The 5,930-nt window shown below is 37.0% G+C and overlaps 1 long non-coding RNA gene across 1 annotated transcript in view; it reads right to left on the reverse strand.

Annotated features, from left to right (window-relative positions):
- Nucleotides 1-3,999, reverse strand: part of LOC136024623 (uncharacterized) — a 26,638-nt gene extending 22,639 nt beyond the window's left edge. Inside the window, exon 1 of the long non-coding RNA XR_010616862.1 lies at nucleotides 3,867-3,999. This is a non-coding gene — a long non-coding RNA (uncharacterized LOC136024623). The remainder of the gene's footprint in view (nucleotides 1-3,866) is intronic.
- Nucleotides 4,000-5,930: the final 1,931 nt, after the last annotated feature.

Here is a 5,930-nt window from a genome sequence, read left to right on the forward strand (position 1 = left end):
TTTTTTACTAATTTCAACTATTCATTCTACAGCTTTTGTGATTCAGGGATCATTCTTAGTGAATTGGAAAAAAAATTTCAGCTCTAGTGAAAAGAACGAGGTATTGGCGAGGGGGCGAACCCCATCATATACGTAATAAGAGCATATGAATTATGAAGTTTTTTACGTAATTTAATTCGTAAGGTATCTATATTTTTCTAGGCTACTAATAAAACTGTTCGTAAAAAATTAAAAGGTCTATTTGCCTTTTTAAATAGTCTAAAAATTAGAGGGCAACTAGCCCTTCTCCCGCACTCCTTTTTTTCAAATCGTCTGATCAATACGATGAGAAAGCCATTTAGACATAAAAAAAATATTCAAAGTTTCGTTTGAATTATTCATGTGCGGAGAGACAAAATCAAAGCATCCATTAATTTAAAAACGTTCTGAAATTAAATAAAAAAAGGAAGCTTTTTTTGGATGAAAGTAAGGAGGGATATTAAAACGAACAAAAATTACTTTGTATACGAATGGATCTGTTCTCTCTTCAACGCCCATGCTTTAGTGTAAAGAGCGGGGCGTTGAGGAGGGAACATCCCATTTTATATACGGAGTAGTTTTATGTGTTTGACACACAGACACACGGACACACACACACACAGACACACACATGCACACACAGACACACAGACACACACTGACACACAGATACACAGACGCACACAGACACACAGACTCACACACACAAACACACACACAATAAATAAGATAATAATAAGATTATAATAATGATGGGGTTCGCCCCCTCGCCAATACCTCGTTCTTTTCACTAGAGCTGAAATTTTTTTCCAATTCACTAAGAATGATCCCTGAATCACAAAAGCTGTAGAATGAATAGTTGAAATTAGTAAAAAATACTTTAGCGTAAAGAGCGAGGTATTAAGAGGAGGTGAAATCTATATGCATAGAAATTTATGTTCGTTTTGTATTTTAATGCTGCTCCTTATTTTCAGTTAAAAAAACTTTTTCATATTAATTTTTTCATTTTTTTTTTAATAATTCTAATAAATCCCCCTGAAAATGTCTGTACACTTCCCAATAACCATTCCTATTTGTAAAAACTTGCCAAAGTTTCATTTGTAACTTGGAGCCCCTCCCACGGGGACTTTGGGGGAGTTAGTCAACACCAAAGACAAAGTTATTTGATTTTTCCCCTATGCTGAATAAAATGGCTAAAGTAGCTGAATAAAATCTCGGAATTTTGATTCGGTGGCTTTGGGAAAAAATGAGCATTGGAGGCCGCTTAGGTGCCCTCCAATTTTCTTGCCACTTAAAAGGGCCACTAGAACGATACAATGGCCCCTGCTCCTCAACATATTCTTCCCGTTCTTCCCTCCTCAACATATGGCTCTTTACATTATTTTTTTATTTTCTAGAAATGCATCTTATTTCAACTGATAGACCTAGGTTAAGTGGACATCGTTTATTCGTCTTCCAAAGAACGAACCTCGTATTTCAATTTTTTTCGTCTTTATTTTTTTTTTCAAGAGATAGAGAGTTTGCTATTTTACCTTCTTTGACAATTATTCACTGGGCTATTCTTTGGATGGATTCATATTTATCTGACTCTTCCTGGAAGATTTAAGGACTTAAAACTGAACAACAATATCGTAAATATGGGCGGACAAGGGAAATATAATTCCTTAAAAAATAGGAAAGATGGTGCTAAATTTATTTAGGAATGTAAAGATGGAAAAAGATACATTAGATTCTATAATAAGAATGTATATCTGCACACACTGCGGAGCAAACAATGAAACTATACTGCACTTACAGTACAGTCTGCACACAGTTATATAGGTTCTATGTATGTCCACCTAGGACATACAGTTAAGTAAGCTAATGCATATTTTGGGTTGGAATGGGGTGCCTAAAGATTCAGAAAAGTGCCTTTTTAGGCTGATAGTTTTCAAATTTTCTCAAGAGGCCTTTGAGATCAAGAGACACATTATCTTTTTGAAGTATTATTATACAAAAGTTAGCCTTTTGCCTGTTAACTTGTCCTATATGTGACAGGAAGGGTTCTGTCCCCAGTCTTCACGCTAAAGTTTAGCCAATGCTATATTGATAAAAACTATTTAGAAACAAAGAGGGGTTAGGGGTTGGCATTCAGACCGCATATATTGACCCATTTCTGTTTGTCATAAGTTTTAATATCGCTGTTTATTGTCCATTCATAATGGCTCGTTTGCATTTTGTTTTTGCTCAAAGCAATTGGTACAAAGGCACCATTCGGGGGTCAGGGGTGGGAAAATGCCCACGCCAGATTTTCCAGGGGGCCCAAGCTTCCACCACAAAGGCCCTTTTCCGGCCATAATTATCCATTATGTCCAACACAATCCATTCTGTTCAAATGATTTGAACTAACTGCACGCCTATTCAGGGCTTCCACTTCGAAATTGTCAAAAACATATTATCATAGCCAAAAAACATGAGAAAACATGAGAACTTGTAACTTGTAACTTGTAACTTGAAACATGTAACTTGAAAAACATGAGATTTTGCATGAGAATTTTCTTTTGTTTATATTTTGAATTCAGTGTTCAAACGAAGCCCAATTTTGGCAGCAGATCACTATATAACTCATTTCTATTTAAACTCAGCTTTTAACTAATAGGCACGTATTTTGCACTCCTAGTAGTGTTTAGTTTTTACTCACTGAGGTTTGGTGCTGGTTTGGTGTTGCACCTACAAGGGAGATTCTTGGTCTCATCTATCTACCACATCCCACTTACTTCTTACTACAACCTGACTCCCGGACAAGTTGTGGGGAGTCTACAATGATGAGGAAAAACTAGCCACTAATGAGCCCGAAAATGGGTTAAAGAAGTCACCAGTGAATAAAAAAAAATATATAGGGAAAAAACAGCTTTTTTGTCTTACTTATCAGTTGTATAATACCACCAATACAACTTGTATTGGCGATAAAAATGTCAGTAATAGAGAGACAGAACAAAGTAGAATCGAAAATATGTTTTAGAGTCTTCAGGTCCGGTCTTCACCTCCAGGAACTTCCGAAGTCTGGGCTTCCAGATTATTCTTTGATGTCTTATTCCTTTCATCTGGAATACGAACCGGTCCGAAAGTATATCAAAATAATCCTGAAAAAGGGGGCTTTTAAACTTTCAGGTTTCCAGAATTTTGGGGAATTCTGGAAAAAGATGAGGAAGGTGGTGAACCCCCGGTCACCCTTTCCAAATTTATGCATGCCGCAATATTCCAGATTCCCCCTTCCTCCACTCCCCCTCGACTATCGGACCGAGTAAAGTTTTATTTACAAGTCAGTTTGATCGGGTTCTTGATGCACCGATTTCTTTATTCTATCCGTTTTTCGCGATTTCCGGTCTCCACAAAACAGAACAAAATAACAATCCTAGAAAAGTAAAATAGTAGACTTTTAATACACTTTGAACACAGTGACATAAAATTTAAACATATCGGCACTTTGAAAACAGATTTGTCCCTTTGAAAACAGATTTGATATGGCTGGCTTTGGCCCACATCTTAAAAGCCATCCTCCTATATTGTGAAGCTGATTTTACCGATACTCGAAATCGTTATTTTGATATAGACTAGACTATTAGTCTGGCAAATACCGAATATCTATAAGATCCGTGAGAATAGTGTATTCAAATGTGTACTATAGAATTCCTGAACTGGCAACAGGTTAAAACTGGTATCAAGTTAAAACATGTTATTTTGGTAAAGAAACAGATAATGGAAGTATAAAAGCCACCTACCCTCTAGGAGAGGTCAGTGGCCTACTTCTTGGGTTGCACACGTGCAGGGATGTATAACTGTCCGGTTCCAGTAAACTTAGTGCTTACCCTTAAAAAAATCCTTTCGCGTAAGGTAAAGAACGTCTTTATTGTACATAAATTATCCAGTGATCAGGTCAGATGAAGTTATAAACTGAGAATCCAATCAAATCAACCCTTTTTTGAACACAACAATGGTGAGTCACGGGACAAGCTACTGACAAATTCATTAACTAAGATTCGCGGAAATGAAATTCCCTACGGGCAATGAAGATAATTGCAGTTTGCCAGAAAATTGCAAAAGATCATAAACGTCAAGCTGGAAAGAGCTCAAATCAACAGAAATCGGGAGATTATGTCGAATGAAGGTAAATATGAGAAAAACTTGAGAACATGAGACAAATTATTTTCGCATGAGAAATCTTCCGAAAACATGAGATCTCATGGGAAAACATGAGAAGTGGAAGCCCTGCGCCTATTAGCCAAAACAGCATAATTACTTACGCTATTCGCTATTAATCATTGTAAACTTTGAAAGTAGGTTAGATTCATAGTAAAAGTCTCAAGTTCTGTCAAATGCCCCATGCCCACCCCAAGATTTGGCCCAAATGGCGCCTCTGAATTGGTGTACACTTTTTCTTCCGGAATATGGTAAATAGGAATTTACATGTTTGAGTTGTTGAATTTTATGTTTTATTAAAATGTATTTTCTGTGTGTGAACTATTTTTTTGTGTGTGAACCCAACGACCTTGTATAAATGTAAATTCCAACGGGATACAATGTATGTAACATGGAGTTCCCTTTGGAAAGGAGCTTGGTGTTCCAGAACCACCTCCCAAGAAATCTTTGTCTGACTCGTAAATGTAGCAAATGTAGATATAAGCCAATTTCTTATGTAATTTTTTTTCTGTAAAACAACACCCCCTTCCACCAGGGAAAAATACTCTGCCCCAAACAAAAATATTGGATACGCCCTTATACAGCTTATATTGCCTACAAATTGCCTAAGACCAGGACTCTAATGAATAAATAGTTCGTGGTAACGAGCGACCCGGCTCATTAGTAACCAAAACTCAAAAAAATGGAATTTTTATGCCAATAGTTACATTAAAAGAATTGCATTTTGATGCTGATTTTAAATATATAAGTTTCATCAAGATCAAACTCACCCGTCAAAAGTTACACGCCTGAGAAGATTTGCCTCATTTTAGAAAATAGGAGGAAATACCCCCTAAAAGTCATACGAAAATCACGCCATCAGATTCAGCGTATCAGAGAACCTTACTGTAGAAGTTTCAAGCCCCTATCTAAAAAAATGTGGAATTTAGCATTTTTTGCCATATAGATACGCCCTTATACAGCTTATATTTTGCCTAAGACCAGGACTTGAATGAATCTGGCTATTAAGTCAAGTCAGTTTACTCCGATGTATACTAATTTTCATTAGTTACCGTGCAACTGAAACCTCGTTTATCTGAACCCATAAATCTGAACTTCCGTTTAATGCAATTTCTGTTTAATTGAATCCACATTTAACTAAACCACATTTAGCATCCCCTAAAAGTCATAGAATATTAACGAAAATAACACCATCGCATTCAGCGTATCAGAGAACCCCATCGAATAAGTTTCAAGGTCCAGTCTACGAAAATGAGGGATTTCGTATTTTTTTCCAGAAGACTAATCACGGGTGCGTGTTTATTTGTTTGTTTGTTTTTTTTTTCTTTTTCCCAGGGGTCATCGTATCGACCAAGTGGTCCTAGAGTTTTGCAAGAGGGCTCATTCTAACGGAAATAAAAAGCTCTAGTGCCCTTTTTAAGTAACCGAAAAAATTAGAGGGCACCTAGGCCCCCTCCCACGCTCATTATTTTCCCAAAGTCAACGGATAAAAATTTTGAGACAACCATTTTGTTTGGCATAGTCGAAAACCATAATTACTATGTCTTTGGGGATGACTTACCCCCACAGTCCCTGGGGTCGAGGCTGCAAGTTACCAACTCTGACCAATGTTTACATACAGTAATGGTTATTGGGAAGTGTACCGACGTTTTCAGGGGGATTTTTTTGTTTAGGTGTGGGGTTCAGGGGAGGGGGCTATATGGGAGGATCTTTCCTTGGAGGAATATTTCATG

Source organism: Artemia franciscana, chromosome 3, assembly GCF_032884065.1.
Source record: "Artemia franciscana chromosome 3, ASM3288406v1, whole genome shotgun sequence".
NCBI lineage: Eukaryota > Metazoa > Arthropoda > Branchiopoda > Anostraca > Artemiidae > Artemia > Artemia franciscana.